The sequence below is a fragment of the Cherax quadricarinatus genome, chromosome 15 (genome assembly GCF_038502225.1).
Source record: "Cherax quadricarinatus isolate ZL_2023a chromosome 15, ASM3850222v1, whole genome shotgun sequence".
Classification (NCBI taxonomy): domain Eukaryota; kingdom Metazoa; phylum Arthropoda; class Malacostraca; order Decapoda; family Parastacidae; genus Cherax; species Cherax quadricarinatus.
In genome coordinates, this window is record NC_091306.1 from 34,932,138 (window position 1) to 34,952,270 (window position 20,133).

The 20,133-nt window shown below is 40.0% G+C and overlaps 1 protein-coding gene across 13 annotated transcripts in view; it reads left to right on the top strand.

Moving 5' to 3' along the window:
* The window catches only part of LOC128692052 (Na[+]-driven anion exchanger 1), a 369,866-nt gene that overhangs the window by 73,190 nt on the left and 276,543 nt on the right, over nt 1–20,133 (top strand). The gene's annotated exons all lie outside the window — the stretch shown is intronic.

Below are 20,133 nucleotides of genomic sequence, written 5' to 3' on the forward strand. Positions count from 1 at the left end.
ATATCAAGTATAGTTAAAACAAACAAAAATAATATGATAGACAGCTTCTCTTATGAACATAAATATGCTGCTAATGTCTCTATTTATTTCCTGTATATTCTATATAAAACATCATTTATCTGTATGTTTAGTATTTATATATTATTTTATTTGTAGTAGAAAACACAAATACATTATAAGGGATTTATCAATCATGTGGGTAAGATTATAGGATTGTGAGGGTGAAGATGTTACATCCACTGGCCACTAGATGAGACCATCTACTGCATCCCTCACTTTAATATGGGGAGAAGGTAGAGTCTTAAGAAAATATCAGAAGGCTCAAACCATTTTTTCTCAGCTGCTTCAAAAATGTTTATTATGTGGTAAATAGAAAGAAGCTTTTGTTACATAAGTGTACTTTACTCTGTAAAAGGATTGAGCAGTAATGACACTATTCCCTACCCAAGTTAACCTTACCAACAAGGCTACAGGATGCAGCAGAAAAAATTCTGGTTTGAATATGCATATGCTGTATGCAGAATAAGCACAATGAAAAAAGCCAAAAGATTCTCTAAGTACCTTTGACCAAACAAACATCATCAGACAGGCAAAAACTAACAGTGAAGCCTTATACAGTAGGGCCCAACTTATAATGTTTTGCAGGTTTTACACTGGGGCGTTGCAACCAAATAATTGGAGTACTTGTGAAATTAGATTGCAATCATGAGCATTGCAAATATTCATACAGAATTTATTTTAAATGAATATATATTTATCAGTTTATTTTACCAAATACTGTACATTACTACTGTGTGTATTTTCACTAGGATTGTATAGAGAGCTCAGCATTGTTTGGCAGAGATTGGCCAAGAAATATACATTTAATAATTATGATTTTTTTAAAGCTGAATCATAACTATTTTTTTCGGTTAGTTTTTTACCAAATGCATTAGTGGAAATAAATGGTATAAAATACCGACACAATGGAAATATAAACACAAATGCAGTATAATGTGATCCTTTATTGACAACGTTTCACCCACACAGTGGGCTTTTTCAAGTCACACAACTAAACGTGGTGTAATTATAGGCTTCTTCCTACGTGCACTCAGAATCTGCAGCAATGAGTTCCTTGAGGAAGAATGCACTATAATTGAACAAGTATTTTCTAAACTCCACTATCCTCGTCACTTCATCAGAGACTGCAGACGGCGGGCATTAAACATCTTCAACACACCCAGAGAAGACACTGCCGAGAAGAGATACATAGTCCTCCCAACCAACTCCATTGCCAAAAATGTTTCCAACATCTTTGCGAAAACATCATTCCAAGTATCTACCTCCACAACCACGACCATCAAGGACATCACCAGTAGTAGACAGGACAAGCCTCCATCCTCTGCAGGGGTATACATAATCCCTTGTAATGACTGCAACAAATTATATGTGGGCGAAACATCAAGAGACCTCCAAACACGTATTTCAGAACACCAATATGCAAGCAGGACTGACGATACAAGGAATGCCTGTGTACAACATCGCAATTCACACAACCATTTAATTAACTACAGAAACTCAAGACTTATAGCCACAGAAGACAACACTCAATACAGAAGAATCCTGGAATCATCGCTCATCTCTACAACCAACAATTTTAACCAGAACAATGGCTTCTATAACATAGCTGAACCACTCGCCAAGAAACTTCTTCATCGCTATCCCACATAAGAACATAGAACACTGCAGAAGGTCTACTCACAACTTGTCCAATACCCCTGCCAAGCTACCCAAGACTCTATAACCCCACCCGGTAGATCATCAGATGCAGCATTCTCCACCTGACCTCAACATTCTGAACATGCCTATAAATACTCTCGTACCTTCCAACCCCAGGTAGATCCGTGTGTGACTTGAAAAAGCCCACTGTGTGGGTGAAACGTTGTCAATAAAGGATCACATCATACTGCATTTGTGTTTATATTTCCAAATGCATTAGTGTTTTGGATAATATTAGTATTACTGTATTATTCAGGTACTGTTGAATTATGTACCTCACTTGGTATACACATCCCTTACCCTTCTTTGTTCCTCCACAATCCTACTTTCTGTATTGCCCTCAGTTCTTTCAATAACAACTGTACTATATACTTTACTTGGTATGCACTCTCTTTTATCCTCTTTTCTCTTTTACAAAGGAACTATACAGGTTCTCATGCTCTCTGCCAATCCCTAGGTAACCTATAATCTTTCACCCATATATTGAACAAATACACAAACCACTCCAAAACCACATCCCTTCCTGAGTTTAATTTTTCTCTCTTGATCCCATCAATTCCAGCTGCTTGATGCACTTTCATTCATTCTGAAACTCTCTTACTTCCTTTAGCTTTGTTTTGCTGAGCACATTCAGCTTCTTTTCATTCATAATATTAACAACTAATTCTTTCTTTTTATGTGTGCCACACCCAAACACATTCAAACAGCCTGACGTCTTCATTTTTTCTTTATATTAGTAATTTATACAGGAGAAGGGGTTACTAGCCCTTTCCTCCCAGTATTTTAGTTGGCATTTATGACACACATTGTTTGTGGAGGAAGCATTCTGCTCCATTTTTACATGGAGATGAAAGGAAACTCTTCAAGGGCAAGAACTATACTAAGAAATTAGAAGGAAACTCAGATGAGTACATCTTCCCATTCAGGTACATGTACATGCGCTTCCACACATGCACTATGAACTAGGTGTAAATAGTAGTAGTATCAAGATGTACTGTACCTGTCATTGTATGTGCTTGTGATACAGAAAGGAAAGACATCAACAATCCTTGTATTGTGTAAAACACACACAGGTTTTCATTTCACACTCACTTGGCAGGAGAGTAGTACCTTACACACCTCCTTGGGTGCTTGCTATCTACCAACCTACTACCTAATATAAATAAAATAAAAAATAAATGAAATATATTGGTATTGGGGCAAATACTGAATAGATAACTTATGTAACATACTGTATTTGTATGTGTGTATATTCTTATATATATGTATATATATATATATATATATATATATATATATATATATATATATATATATATATATATATATATATATATATATATATATATATCTGACTAATACTTTTATTAACTCCACACCTTCTCCTAATTTCCACACTCCGAATTTTCTGCATAATATTTACACCACACATTGCCCTTAAACAGGACATCTCCACTGCCTCCAACCGTCTCCTCGCTGCTGCATTTACCACCCAAGCTTCACACCCATATAAGAGTGTTGGTACTACTATACTTTCATACATTCCCTTCTTTGCCTCCATAGATAACGTTTTTTGACTCCACATATACCTCAACGCACCACTCACCTTTTTTACCTCATCAATTCTATGATTAACCTCATCCTTCATAAATCCATCCGCCGACACGTCAACTCCCAAGTATCTGAAAACATTCACTTCTTCCATACTCCTCCTCCCCAATTTGATATCCAATTTTTCTTTATCTAAATCATTTGACACCCTCATCACATTACTCTTTTCTATGTTCACTTTCAACTTTCTACCTTTACACACATTCCCAAACTCATCCACTAACCTTTGCAATTTTTCTTTAGAATCTCCCATAAGCACAGTATCATCAGCAAAAAGTAACTGTGTCAATATATATATATATATATATATATATATATATATATATATATATATATATATATATATATATATATATATATATGTATATATATGTATATATATATATATATATATGTATATATATATATGTATATATATATATATATATATATATATATATATATATTTTTTTTTTTAAACAATTTGGTCTTCTCCCACCGAGGGAGGGTGACCCAAAAAAAGAAAGAAAATCCCCAAAAAGAAAATACTTTCATCATCATTCAACACTTTCACCACACTCACACATTATCACTGCTTTTGCAGAGGTGCTCAGAATACAACAGTTTAGAAGCATATACGTATAAAGATACACAACATATCCCTCCAAACTGCCAATATCCCAAACCCCTCCTTTAAAGTGCAGGCATTGTACTTCCCATTTCCAGGACTCAAGTCCGACTATAAGAAAATAACCGGTTTCCCTGAATCCCTTCACTAAATATTACCCTGCTCACACTCCAACAGATCGTCAGGTCCCAAGTATCATTCGTCTCCATTCACTCCTATCTAACACGCTCATGCACGCTTGCTGGAAGTCCAAGCCCCTTGCCCACAAAACCTCCTTTACCCCCTCTTTCCAACCCTTTCGAGGACGACCCCTACCCCTCTTTCCTTCCCCTATAGATTTATATGCTTTCCATGTCATTCTACTTTGATCCATTCTCTCTAAATGACCAAACCACCTCAACAACCCCTCTTCTGCCCTCTTGACTAATGCTTTTATTGACTCCACACCTTCTCCTAATTTCCACACTCCGAATTTTCTGCATAATATTTACACCACACATTGCCCTTAGACAGGACATCTCCATTGCCTCCAACCGTCTCCTCGCTGCTACATTTACCACTTAAGCTTCACATCCATATAAGAGTGTTGGTACTACTATACTTTCATACATTCCCTTCTTTGCCTCCATAGATAACTTTTTTGACTCCACATATACCTCAACGCACCACTCACCTTTTTTCCCTCATCAATTCTATGATTAACCTCATCCTTCATAAATCCATCCGCCGACACGTCAATAAGATCACAGTAAACAGGTGATTTCAGAATATGCAAAACAACCACTCTGAAAGAATAGAGAAATTCCAAGCGCTTTCGTGACTACTCACATTATCAAGGAACTATAGTTCCTTGATAATGTGAGTAGTCACGAAAGCGCTTGGAATTTCTCTATTCTTTCAGAGTGGTTGTTTTGCATATATATATATATATATATATATATATATATATATATATATATATATATATATATATATATATATATATATATATATATATATATATATATAAATAAAGGTAGTAGGTTGGTAGACAGCAACCACCCAGGGAAGTACTACCGTCCTGCCAGATGACTGTGAAACAAAAACCTGTAACTGTTTTGCATGATGGTAGGATTGCTGGTGTCCTTTTTTCTGTCTCATGAACATGCAAGATTTCAGGTACGTCTTGCTACTTCTACTTACACTTAGGTCACACTACACATACATGTACAAGCACATATATACACACCCCTCTGGGTTTTCTTCTATTTTCTTTCTAGTTCTTATTCTTGTTTATTTCCTCTTATCTCCATGGGGAAGTGGAACAGAATTCTTCCTCCGTAAGCCATGCGTGTTGTAAGAGGCAACTAAAATGCCGGGAGCAAGGGGCTAGTAACCTCTTCTCCTGTATATATTACTAAATGTAAAAGGAGAAACTTTCGTTTTTCCTTTTGGGCCACCCCGCCTCGGTGGGATACGGCCGGTGTGTTGAAAGAAAGAATATATATATATATATATATATATATATATATATATATATATATATATATATATATATATATATATATAAATAAAGGTAGTAGGTTGGTAGACAGCAACCACCCAGGGAAGTACTACCGTCCTGCCAGATGACTGTGAAACAAAAACCTGTAACTGTTTTGCATGATGGTAGGATTGCTGGTTTCTTTTTCTGTCTCATAAACACGCTAAGATAACAGGGATATCTTGCTACTCCTACTTACACTTTGGTCACACTTCACAGACACGCACATGCATATATATATATACATACATCTAGGTTTTTCCCCTTTTTCTAAATAGCTCTTGTTCTTTTTTATTTCTTCTATTGTCCATGGGGAAGTGGAAAAGAATCTTTCCTCCGTAAGCCATGCGTGTCGTATGAGGCGACTAAAATGCCGGGAGCAATGGGCTAGTAACCCCTTCTCCTGTATACAATTACTAAAAAAGAGAAGAAGAAAAACTTTATAAAACTGGGTTGCTTAAATGTGCGTGGATGTAGTGCGGATGACAAGAAACAGATGATTGCTGATGTTATGAATGAAAAGAAGTTGGATGTCCTGGCCCTAAGCGAAACAAAGCTGAAGGGGGTAGGAGAGTTTCAGTGGGGGGAAATAAATGGGATTAAATCTGGAGTATCTGAGAGAGTTAGAGCAAAGGAAGGGGTAGCAGTAATGTTAAATGATCAGTTATGGAAGGAGAAAAGAGAATATGAATGTGTAAATTCAAGAATTATGTGGATTAAAGTAAAGGTTGGATGCGAGAAGTGGGTCATAATAAGTGTGTATGCACCTGGAGAAGAGAGGAATGCAGAGGAGAGAGAGAGATTTTGGGAGATGTTAAGTGAATGTATAGGAGCCTTTGAACCAAGTGAGAGAGTAATTGTGGTAGGGGACTTGAATGCTAAAGTAGGAGAAACTTTTAGAGAGGGTGTGGTAGGTAAGTTTGGGGTGCCAGGTGTAAATGATAATGGGAGCCCTTTGATTGAACTTTGTATAGAAAGGGGTTTAGTTATAGGTAATACATATTTTAAGAAAAAGAGGATAAATAAGTATACACGATATGATGTAGGGCGAAATGACAGTAGTTTGTTGGATTATGTATTGGTAGATAAAAGACTGTTGAGTAGACTTCAGGATGTACATGTTTATAGAGGGGCCACAGATATATCAGATCACTTTCTAGTTGTAGCTACACTGAGAGTAAAAGGTAGATGGGATACAAGGAGAATAGAAGCATCAGGGAAGAGAGAGGTGAAGGTTTATAAACTAAAAGAGGAGGCAGTTAGGGTAAGATATAAACAGCTATTGGAGGATAGATGGGCTAATGAGAGCATAGGCAATGGGGTCGAAGAGGTATGGGGTAGGTTTAAAAATGTAGTGTTAGAGTGTTCAGCAGAAGTTTGTGGTTACAGGAAAGTGGGTGCAGGAGGGAAGAGGAGCGATTGGTGGAATGATGATGTAAAGAGAGTAGTAAGGGAGAAAAAGTTAGCATATGAGAAGTTTTTACAAAGTAGAAGTGATGCAAGGAGGGAAGAGTATATGGAGAAAAAGAGAGAAGTTAAGAGAGTGGTGAAGCAATGTAAACAGAGAGCAAATGAGAGAGTGGGTGAGATGTTATCAACAAATTTTGTTGAAAATAAGAAAAAGTTTTGGAGTGAGATTAACAAGTTAAGAAAGCCTAGAGAACAAATGGATTTGTCAGTTAAAAATAGGAGAGGAGAGTTATTAAATGGAGAGTTAGAGGTATTGGGAAGATGGAAGGAATATTTTGAGGAATTGTTAAATGTTGATGAAGATAGGGAAGCTGTGATTTCGTGTATAGGGCAAGGAGGAATAACATCTTGTAGGAGTGAGGAAGAGCCAGTTGTGAGTGTGGGGGAAGTTCGTGAGGCAGTAGGTAAAATGAAAGGGGGTAAGGCAGCCGGGATTGATGGGATAAAGATAGAAATGTTTAAAGCAGGTGGGGATATAGTTTTGGAGTGGTTGGTGCAATTATTTAATAAATGTATGGAAGAGGGTAAGGTACCTAGGGATTGGCAGAGAGCATGCATAGTTCCTTTGTATAAAGGCAAAGGGGATAAAAGAGAGTGCAAAAATTATAGGGGGATAAGTCTGTTGAGTGTACCTGGTAAAGTGTATGGTAGAGTTATAATTGAAAGAATTAAGAGTAAGACGGAGAATAGGATAGCAGATGAACAAGGAGGCTTTAGGAAAGGTAGGGGGTGTGTGGACCAGGTGTTTACAGTGAAACATATAAGTGAACAGTATTTAGATAAGGCTAAAGAGGTCTTTGTGGCATTTATGGATTTGGAAAAGGCGTATGACAGGGTGGATAGGGGGGCAATGTGGCAGATGTTGCAAGTGTATGGTGTAGGAGGTAGGTTACTGAAAGCAGTGAAGAGTTTTTACGAGGATAGTGAGGCTCAAGTTAGAGTATGTAGGAAAGAGGGAAATTTTTTCCCAGTAAAAGTAGGCCTTAGACAAGGATGTGTGATGTCACCGTGGTTGTTTAATATATTTATAGATGGGGTTGTAAGAGAAGTAAATGCGAGGGTCTTGGCAAGAGGCGTGGAGTTAAAAGATAAAGAATCACACAGAAAGTGGGAGTTGTCACAGCTGCTCTTTGCTGATGACACTGTGCTCTTGGGAGATTCTGAAGAGAAGTTGCAGAGATTGGTGGATGAATTTGGTAGGGTGTGCAAAAGAAGAAAATTAAAGGTGAATACAGGAAAGAGTAAGGTTATGAGGATAACAAAAAGGTGTGATAATAAAAAAAATAAATAAATATATATATATATATATATATATATATATATATATATATATATATATATATATATATATATATATATATATATATATATATATATATAATATTAGACAAGGATGTGTGATGTCACCGTGGTTGTTTAATATATTTATAGATGGGGTTGTAAGAGAAGTAAATGCGAGGGTCTTGGCAAGAGGCGTGGAGTTAAAAGATAAAGAATCACACACAAAGTGGGAGTTGTCACAGCTGCTCTTTGCTGATGACATTGTGCTCTTGGGAGATTCTGAAGAGAAGCTGCAGAGATTGGTGGATGAATTTGGTAGGGTGTGCAAAAGAAGAAAATTAAAGGTGAATACAGGAAAGAGTAAGGTTATGAGGATAACAAAAAGATTAGGTAATGAAAGATTGAATATCAGATTGGAGGGAGAGAGTATGGAGGAGGTGAACGTATTCAGATATTTGGGAGTGGACGTGTCAGCGGATGGGTCTATGAAAGATGAGGTGAATCATAGAATTGATGAGGGAAAAAGAGTGAGTGGTGCACTTAGGAGTCTGTGGAGACAAAGAACTTTGTCCTTGGAGGCAAAGAGGGGAATGTATGAGAGTATAGTTTTACCAACGCTCTTATATGGGTGTGAAGCGTGGGTGATGAATGTTGCAGCGAGGAGAAGGCTGGAGGCAGTGGAGATGTCATGTCTGAGGGCAATGTGTGGTGTGAATATAATGCAGAGAATTCGTAGTTTGGAAGTTAGGAGGAGGTGCGGGATTACCAAAACTGTTGTCCAGAGGGCTGAGGAAGGGTTGTTGAGGTGGTTCGGACATGTAGAGAGAATGGAGCGAAACAGAATGACTTCAAGAGTGTATCAGTCTGTAGTGGAAGGAAGGCGGGGTAGGGGTCGGCCTAGGAAGGGTTGGAGGGAGGGGGTAAAGGAGGTTTTGTGTGCGAGGGGCTTGGACTTCCAGCAGGCATGCGTGAGCGTGTTTGATAGGAGTGAATGGAGACAAATGGTTTTTAATACTTGACGTGCTGTTGGAGTGTGAGCAAAATAACATTTATGAAGGGATTCAGGGAAACCGGCAGGCCGGACTTGAGTCCTGGAGATGGGAAGTACAGTGCCTGCACTCTGAAGGAGGGGTGTTAATGTTGCAGTTTAAAAACTGTAGTGTAAAGCACCCTTCTGGCAAGACAGTGATAGAGCGAATGATGGTGAAAGTTTTTCTTTTTCGGGCCACCCTGCCTTGGTGGGAATCGGCCAGTGTGATAATAAAATAAAAATAAATAAAAAATATACATACATACATACATACATACATACATACATACATACATACATACATACATACATACATACAGTGGACCCATGGTTATGATAATTAATCTGTTCTAGAGAGAGTGACTAAACCCGAATCTGATGACTTCCAAATTCTTTTTTCCCATAAGGAGTAATGTAAATCCAATAAATCCATTCCAGACACCCAAAAGTATTAACAAAAATTATTTTTTATAGATTAAATATAGATTTACATACAGAAAAGAATGAGAAATCTGTATAAAGCAATAATATCACACTTACCATTATTGAAGACTCTTGTTGGTGCATGGAAGATGGGAGGAAGGGAGAGGGTTTGGGTGATGTTCCTCCACAAATGTTTGCACCTCACTCCACTTTGCACAAATGTCCTTAATTTTGGAAGAAGGCACCTTCTTCCCTCTCTCTTTCTCCTCCTCTGAAGCAATTTCCTTAGCTGGTATACATAAGAACATAAGAAAGCAGGAACACTGCAGCAGGCCTGTTGGCCCATACTAGTCAAGTCCTTCACAAACCATCCCACTAACAATTGTATTTGCCCAACCCAATTTTCAGTGCTTCCCAAGCAACAAGCTTTGATAATTTTGTTCACTCATGTGCAAGTCCCACTCAAATCAAATCGTGTGTGTGTGGGGGAAGTACCCTGTCTGTTGTGTGGGGAAGTACCCTCGCTGATGTGTGGGGAATTGCCCTGGCTGGTGTGTGTGGGGAAGTACCCTGGCTGGTGTGTTCTTTCTTGATTCTATCATGTTTATTGCCTTCTTTACCAAAGAGATGGCACTAGGAGCTTTCTTTTTGCCTATAGTGGCTTATTTAGCAGCTGCAAGCACTAAAACGAATCATGCTCACTGGCTGATAAACAATGACACACTGACTGTAAATGGTGTGTCAGACCGCTTGGATGCGTTCGGGATGAATGATTATTACCAAGGTAAATGACGATCACCGAGCCAGTATTTTGATGAAAAAACATTACTATTTCAGAGTATTACAAAATCCGACGACTTCGAAATCCGGGGGTGAAACATATAAGTGAACAGTATTTTGATAAGGCTAAAGAGGTTTTTGTGGCATTTATGGATTTGGAAAAGGCGTATGACAGGGTGGATAGGGGGGCAATGTGGCAGATGTTGCAGGTGTATGGTGTAGGAGGTAGGTTACTGAAAGCAGTGAAGAGTTTTTACGAGGATAGTGAGGCTCAAGTTAGAGTATGTAGGAAAGAGGGAGATTATTTCCCAGTAAAAGTAGGCCTTAGACAAGGATGTGTGATGTCACCGTGGTTGTTTAATATATTTATAGATGGGGTTGTAAGAGAAGTAAATGCGAGGGTCTTGGCAAGAGGTGTGGAGTTAAAAGATAAAGAATCACACATAAAGTGGGAGTTGTCACAGTTGCTCTTTGCTGATGACACTGTGCTCTTGGGAGATTCTGAAGAGAAATTGCAGAGGTTGGTGGATGAATTTGGTAAGGTATACAAAAGAAGAAAATTAAAAGTGAATACAGGAAAGAGTAAGGCTATGAGGATAACAAAAAGATTAGGTGATGAAAGATTGGATATCAGATTGGAGGGAGAGAGTATGGAGGAGGTGAATGTATTCAGATATTTGGGATTGGACATGTCAGCAGATGGGTCTACTATGAAAGATGAGGTGAATCACAGAATTGATGAGGGGAATAAGATGAGTGGTGCACTGAGGAGTCTGTGGAGACAAAGAACTTTATCCATGAAAACAAAGAGAGGAATGTATGAGAGTATAGTTGTACCAACACTCTTGTATGGGTGTAAGGCATGGGTTGTGAATGTTGCAACAAGGAGAAGGCTGGAGGCAGTGGAGATGTCATGTTTGAGGGCAATGTGTGGTGTGAATATAATGCAGAGAATCAGTAGTTTGGAGGATTAGGAGGAGGTGTGGGATTACCAAAACTTGTCCAGAGGGCTGAGGAGGGGTTATTGAGATGGTTTGGGCTCATAGAGAGGATGGAACAAAATAGAATGATTTTGAGAGTGTATAAATCTGTAGTGGAGAGAAGGTGGGGTAAGGGTCAGCCTAGGAAAGGTTGGAGGGAGGGGGTAAAGGAGGTTTTGTGTGCGAGGGGCTTGGACTTCCAGCAAGCATGCATGAGTGCATTTGATAGGAGTGTATGGAGACAAATGGTTTTTAATACTTGACATGCTGTTGGGGTGTGAGCAAAGTAACATTTATGAAAGGATTCAGGGAAACCGGCAGGCTGGAGTTGAGTCCTTGAGATGGGAAGTACAGTGTCTGCACTCTGAAGGAGGGGTGTTAATTTTGCAGTTTTATAAACTGTAGTGTAAGCATGCCCCTGGCAAAACAGTGATGGAGTGATTGATGATGAAAGCTTTTCTTTTTTGGGCCACCCTGTCTTAGTGGGAAACAGCCGATATATATATATATATATATATATATAGAGGTAGGTAGTAGGTTGGTAGACATGCAACCACCCAGGGAAGTACTACCGTCCTGCCAGATGACTGTGAAACAGAAACCTGTAACTGTTTTGCATGATGGTAGGATTGCTGTTTTCTTTTTCTGTCTCATAAACACGCTAGATAACAGGGATATCTTGCTACTCCTACTTACACTTTGGTCACATTTGACAGACACGCACATGCATATATATATATACATACATCTAGATTTTTCTCCTTTTTCTAAATAGCTCTTGTTCTTCTTTATTTCTTCTATTGTCCATGGGGAAGTGGAAAAGAATCTTTCCTCCGTAAGCCATGCGTGTCATATGAGGCGACTAAAATGCCGGGAGCAATGGGCTAGTAACCCCTTCTCCTGTAGACATTTACTAAAAAAGAGAAGAAAAACTTTATAAAACTGGGATGCTTAAATGTGTGTGGATGTAGTGCAGATGACAAGAAACAGATGATTGCTGATGTTATGAATGAAAAGAAGTTGGATGTCCTGGCCCTAAGTGAAACAAAGCTGAAGGGGGTAGGGGAGTTTCAGTGGGGGGAAATAAATGGGATTAAATCTGGAGTATCTGAGAGAGTTAGAGCAAAGGAAGGGGTAGCAGTAATGTTGAAGGATCAGTTATGGAAGGAGAAAAGAGAATATGAATGTGTAAATTCAAGAATTATGTGGATTAAAGTAAAGGTTGGATGCGACAAGTGGGTCATAATAAGCGTGTATGCACCTGGAGAAGAGAGGAATGCAGAGGAGAGAGAGAGATTTTGGGAGATGTTAAGTGAATGTATAGGAGCCTTTGAACCAAGCGAGAGAGTAATTGTGGTAGGGGACCTGAATGCTAAAGTAGGAGAAACTTTTAGAGAGGGTGTGGTAGGTAAGTTTGGGGTGCCAGGTGTAAATGATAATGAGAGCCCTTTGATTGAACTTTGTATAGAAAGGGGTTTAGTTATAGGTAATACATATTTTAAGAAAAAGAGGATAAATAAGTATACAGGATATGATGTAGGGCGAAATGACAGTAGTTTGTTGGATTATGTATTGGTAGATAAAAGACTGTTGAGTAGACTTCAGGATGTACATGTTTATAGAAGGGCCACAGATATATCAGATCACTTTCTAGTTGTAGCTACACTGAGAGTAAAAGGTAGATGGGATACAAGGAGAATAGAAGTATCAGGGAAGAGAGAGGTGAAGGTTTATAAACTAAAAGAGGAGGCAGTTAGGGTAAGATATAAACAGCTATTGGAGGATAGATGGGCTAATGAGAGCATAGGCAATGGGGTCGAAGAGGTATGGGGTAGGTTTAAAAATGTAGTGTTAGAGTGTTCAGCAGAAGTTTGTGGTTACAGGAAAGTGGGTGCTGGAGGGAAGAGGAGCGATTGGTGGAATGATGATGTAAAGAGAGTAGTAAGGGAGAAAAAGTTAGCATATGAGAAGTTTTTACAAAGTAGAAGTGATGCAAGGAGGGAAGAGTATATGGAGAAAAAGAGAGAGGTTAAGAGAGTGGTGAAGCAATGTAAAAAGAGAGCAAATGAGAGAGTGGGTGAGATGTTATCAACAAATTTTGTTGAAAATAAGAAAAAGTTTTGGAGTGAGATTAACAAGTTAAGAAAGCCTAGAGAACAAATGGATTTGTCAGTTAAAAATAGGAGAGGAGAGTTATTAAATGGAGAGTTAGAGGTATTGGGAAGATGGAGGGAATATTTTGAGGAATTGTTAAATGTTGATGAAGATAGGGAAGCTGTGATTTCGTGTATAGGACAAGGAGGAATAACATCTTGTAGGAGTGAGGAAGAGCCAGTTGTGAGTGTGGGGGAAGTTCGTGAGGCAGTAGGTAAAATGAAAGGGGGTAAGGCAGCAGGGATTGATGGGATAAAGATAGAAATGTTAAAAGCAGGTGGAGATATAGTTTTGGAGTGGTTGGTGCAATTATTTAATAAATGTATGGAAGAGGGTAAGGTACCTAGGGATTGGCAGAGAGCATGCATAGTTCCTTTGTATAAAGGCAAAGGGGATAAAAGAGAGTGCAAAAATTATAGGGGGATAAGTCTGCTGAGTATACCTGGTAAAGTGTATGGTAGAGTTATTATTGAAAGAATTAAGAGTAAGATGGAGAATAGGATAGCAGATGAGCAAGGAGGCTTTAGGAAAGGTAGGGGGTGTGTGGACCAGGTGTTTACAGTGAAACATATAAGTGAACAGTATTTACATAAGGCTAAAGAGGTCTTTGTGGCATTTATGGATTTGGAAAAGGCGTATGACAGGGTGGATAGGGATGGGTGTTAATGTTGCAGTTTAAAAACTGTAGTGTAAAGCACCCTTCTGGCAAGACAGTGATGGAGTGAATGATGGTGAAAGTTTTTCTTTTTCAGGCCACCCTGCCTTGGTGGGAATCGGCCAGTGTGATAATAAAAAAAATAATAATAAAATATATATACGTATTGGGATATTGGCAGTTTGGAGGAATATGTTGTGTATCTTTTTATGTGTATGCTTCTAAACTGTTGTATTCTGAGCACCTCTGCAAAAACAGTGATAATATGCAAGTGTGGTGAAAGTGTTGAATGATGATGAAAGTATTTTCTTTTTGGGGATTTTCTTTCTTTTTTGGGTCACCCTGCCTCGGTGGGAGACGGCCGACTTGTTGAAAAATATATATATATATATATATATATATATATATATATATATATATCTATATGTATATCTATACTCACAAGGTGTCTTACTATGCCAAGACTCACTTACTTCTTGAGGTGTGCACCCTCTTTTGACAACCCAACACTCGATGAATATGACGCACACCTGAGATCAACTTTTAAGAAGGCACTGAACCTGTCACTAGAGGATGAGCAATGGGATCAGGCAACCCTCCCAGTGCGACTGGGAGGTATAGGGGTGCGTAAAGCAACGCATGTTGCTTTACCTGCTTTTCTGTCTTCGTGTTTGGCTTCCAGTGCATTAGTCAAGAAGATAGTGCCCGAACGCTTGAGAGATGTGGTAGGAGCTCAAGACCCCAGGTTTACTGAAGCAGCGATTCGGTGGGACACCCTTACAGACTCCTCCAGTAGACCAGCTCCTCCCAAATAGCACAAACAGTCCCACTGGGACAAACTGATCATGGAAAAAATCGCCAACACAATGCTCTCCAATGCTTCAGGAAAGAACAAAGCTCGTCTCCTGGCAGTGAAGGCACCACACTCAGGAGATTTCCTGTTAGCTGTTCCCAATTCCTCCCTGGGCACCCGTCTCGACCCACAGGCCATTCGGATTGGTGTTGCTCTTCGCCTAGCCACCCCCATCCTCACCGAACATAGGTGTATTTGCGGCAGGGCGACAGCTGATCAATTCGGACTTCATGGTCTCGTGTGTCACACAGCAGAAGGGAAGTATGCCAGACATGAGGAGGTCAATGATATAATAAAGAGAAGCCTCACCACAGCCCGTTCCCCAGCTCAACAGGAACCCCAAGTACAGAGGTCTGATGGAAGTCAAAAGCGTCCTGATGGAGCCACTATGCTACCCTAAAAGGATGGAAAGCAGATTGCCTGGGACTGCACCTGTGCTACCACATTGGCAGACACCTACTTGCCATACTCTGTAGTGGAAGGGGGTGGAGCTGCCAGCCACAGGGAGACCCAGAAGATCCGAAAATATGAAGACCTTCCCCCTTGCTATAACTTCATTCCAATAGGGTCGGAGACCCTTGGAGCATGGGGCAAGTGTGCTCTAAAGTTCCTCAAAGAGCTAGGTGAAAAGCTCATCATAGAAACCAAGGACCACAGGGCGACCAGCTTCCTCTTTCAGAGACTCAGTGTTGCGATCCAGAGAGGAAATGCCTGCAGCATTCTGGGCACGCGGCCCACTGCAGGGGAGCTGGACGAAGTATTCGAGATGTAGATCTGAGTTACCTATGTTGTTTTACTTTCTGTTGCATTTTTGTGAATGTTTGGCCAATGTATTTTGTCTTTAAATAAAACATACTTGAAATATAGGGGGTGGTAGGAGAAAATTCTCAAACAGCTTCAGGGAGAACCTTAAGTTTTCCCTGAAGCAAGTTTATTCTTTTCTCTGAGGATGAGGGTCCCTACGACAGTTCTAGAGGTGGTACCTCCCTATATATATATATATATATATATATATATATATATATATATATATATATATATATATATATATATATATATTTTATATATAGGGGATGGGGTCCACCTCTGGTGTAAATTGTGGGACCCATAGCCTCGGAGAAGTGGATAAAAAGGCTTCAAGGAAGAATATTTGAATTTCTTCCTGAAGCCGTTTGAATATTCCACTTCCCCTACCACCCCATCTTTTAGTATATATTTTTTTTACCAATAGGAATATTTTATTACATAATATGGTACAGAAGATTTAAGAGATACATTGTTGATATAAAGGTGGCATATAAGGTACATGTTGTTACTTGTGTATCACCGATTATAAGGCGAAAATCTCATCCAGCTCCTCAGAGCTTGGGCGTGTGCCCAAAATACAGCAGGCATTACCCCTTTGAACAGCCGCACTGAGCTGCTGGAACAGAAAACTAGCTGCCCTGGGATCCCTAGTTACCCTGATGAGTCTTTTTCCCAGCTCCTTAAGGAATTTAGATGCACTCTTTCCCCATGAGCCAAGGGTCTCTGAGCCTATGGGAACAAACATATAATGATGGGCAAGTTCTCCATATTTTCTAGACTTTTGGGACTCCCTGAAGCTGGCAGCTGCCCCTCCTTCCTCCCTGGTGTATTGGAGATAGGTATCAGCCAAGGTAGATGCACATGTATAGTCCCACACCACCTGCTTCCCATCTGTCCAGGCTTGAAGGGTGATACCATCTGGATGCTTCTGGCTGCCATCAGATCTGCATAGTTGGGGTGGCTCCCTTACTGCTGGGCATCCAGCTGTTGTGAGGCTCCTCTTGATAATGTTATTAACCTCCTCATGTCTTGCAATCTTTCTGTCGGATTTACGGCACACAAGACCATGGTACCCGAATTGGTCTGCTGCTTCACTGCCACAAATACACCTGTGTTCAGCGAGAATAGGGGCGGCAAGTCGAAGGGCAACACCGATGTGGATGGTCTGTGGGTCGAGGCATGTGCCAAGGCTGGAGTTGGGAACAGCCAACAGAAAGTCCCCAGCATGAGGGGCTCTCACTGCCAGCAGGCGGGCTCTATCCTTCCCTGACACACTCTGAAGCATTGTTGAGGCTATATTTTCCACTATTGGACCATCCCAGTGTGATTGTTTGTAGTTGTTGGGGGGAGCAGGTCTGGTTTCTGAGCCCGTTAGATTATCCCAGATCATTGCTCCGTCAATGAATTTTTGGTCCTGAACTCCAATCTTGTCCCTAAGATGTTCAGGGAGAATCGCTGCTACAAGCTCTCTGGATGCAATACACGAGGACAGAAAAGCAGGTAACACAATCTGTGATGACTTGCAGACACCAATGCCTCCTAGTCTGACTGGAAGTGTAGCTTTTGACGCTGAGATGATTTCCCTTTGGATGGATTCAGGGGGGACCCATTTTTGTCCCCCAACCCCGGGGGCGTAGAGGGGCTTTTACCGTAGTGTGCCATCATTAGGAACCAGATGTTTAGCTCGCTGGTGTCTGACTGGATTTTAACTGCATCCAGAAAAAAGGAAAATTTCAAAAAGGGTCTCCTTGTTGGGGCACCCCCCGGGAATTTATTTCATGTTCAGTGGACCCCCGGGTTTAAAGATATTTTTTATCCAGAAGTATGTTCAGGTGCCAAAACCAATTTGTTCCCATAAGAAATATTTGAAGTAGATTAGTCCATTTCGACCCCCCAAAAATACGTAAACGCACTTATTAAAAACCTTTAAAAATTGGTCACATTTGGGGGAATCTTTTGGGGGGTTACTGTATATTTTTAGTTCCCTAACATTTACGAGGTTAGGGGGCGGCCCCCAAAAGGAAAAAAGGAATGTTTTGCCCCCCAAATATTTAGGAAATATAAAAATACGTTCCTTTTGAACCAAACTATAAAATAATGAAAACGGTAAATTGTACTAAATACGTATACATTATTGTTATGTTTTACCAACATGCATGTTATTAAATACCACAGACCTCCACTGCCTCCACTAATGCCTCCACTACTTCTCACCATTTCGTGTGCCCTACCAATTCTTCCTTTCTGATAATATAAAGAAGCTCTCATCAGTGGTGAGTGTTTTGTTTGTTCATTATTTGCTATTAAATTACAGTATAACACGACTATTAAGACTGCATATTGGAATGCAATATTCAGTAGGTAGATTTATACATCATGTACATTTGAACAGACAGCAAAGAATTCAACATTTTCGTTTCACACAATAAATAATAGTAGTAGTACACACACAATAATACACACAATACACACAATAAATAATAATAATAATGTATATAATTGAAGAAGGAAATTGGGTACAAAAATACGAGGAGCAGGTTGACATATCGCCATGGTATTTTATTTGATATGCTGGAGTGAATATTAGTCTCCTGGTTTTCCAAAGAACATTATTTACACACTCAGAAAGTTGATATAGGGTATTTAATAACATATGCTACAGGGGCTAATACAGTAATACATTATTAATAACATGTATTATTATTATTAATAACATGTATGTTATTAAATACTGTTGCCTCAACAGCCGCCTCAACCACTGCCTCACCGTCTCACCCATCGCCCCACTCATGCCTTAACAGCCGCCTCAACCACTGCCCTCTCACCAAGCGCCCCAACAGCCGCCTCAACCACTGCCTCACCGCGCCTCTACCAGCCGCCTCAACCACTGCCTCACCGCTGGCCCCAACAGCCAGTTTTGTCCACTACCCCCAACCGCTGCCTCAACAGCTGCCTCACCCACTGTTCTCCCAATCGCTGCCTCAACAGCCAGTTTTCCACCCACTGCCTCTGACTAAGGCTCCAACAGCCGCCTCAACCACTGCCTCCACCGCTCCCCAACAGCTGCTCCCACCCACTGCTCAATTGCTGCCTCAACAGCCACCTCACCATTGCCCCACTATGGCTGCCAGCTGCCTCACCCACTGCCTCCCACCGCTGCCTCCCCACCAGCTGCCTCAACCACTGCCCCCACCGCGCCCCAACAGCCGCCTCAACCACTGCTCTCACCTGGTCCTGCACAGGTTGCCCACGACCATTTCCGATCATGCTCAACAGCTAGCTCCCACCCACTGCCCCCAACCTGCTGCCTGGGCCAGCCGCTTCTCCACCACTGCCTCACAATCGCTGCCCCAACAGCTGCCTCAACCACTGCTCTCAGCCGCGCCTCCCCAAACAGCAGCCCCATCCACGCCTCCCAATCGCTGCCTCAACCACTGCCTCTACTACCCAGTCACACCAATCTCACAGGCACCAAACACAATGAATTGCCAGAAACAAGCCTAAGAGCAGGGACTAATGTCTACTCCATACAAACAAAGCTCACCGACGGCGTGTCAACCACTCCCCGTATTTTTAAAAATAACTTCCTTTTCAATTATATTTATTTATTATATTATTATTATTATTTTACATGCTATTATTATTATTATTATTAATATTGTTATTAGCAGTAGCAGAAATGTTTGATCTTTACAGTTCAAGAGCAAACACATACGATGTTTCACTGTCTATATTTGTCCAAATAGAATGTCAATTCCAATATAGTCAAGAAATGGGTTTACATTATTTATACTTTGTATTAATAGTACAATGAATAAATAAAACATCACTACACTGATAGAGATTTGACACAGTTATGGTCAGATAAGAGTAGACCTTAGGTATGGAACTGAATATGATTTGATACAATTTGATGCCAGAATTACAATGTAAGTCTCACAAAGCTGAAATGTGAATGTTTGAGGGAGACTTGTATATATACATATATATATATATATTTGATATATATATTATATAAATATGATATATATATGTGTTATATATATATATATAGTATATATATATATATATATAGCATTATTATTTTTTTTTATTATCACTTCAATGATTTCCTGTAATGTATGCAGTGGGTGTCTTAAAGAAAAACTTCACTATCATTCACTCATCATCTTACAGAAGGGCATGACACTCACAGTTTTAAA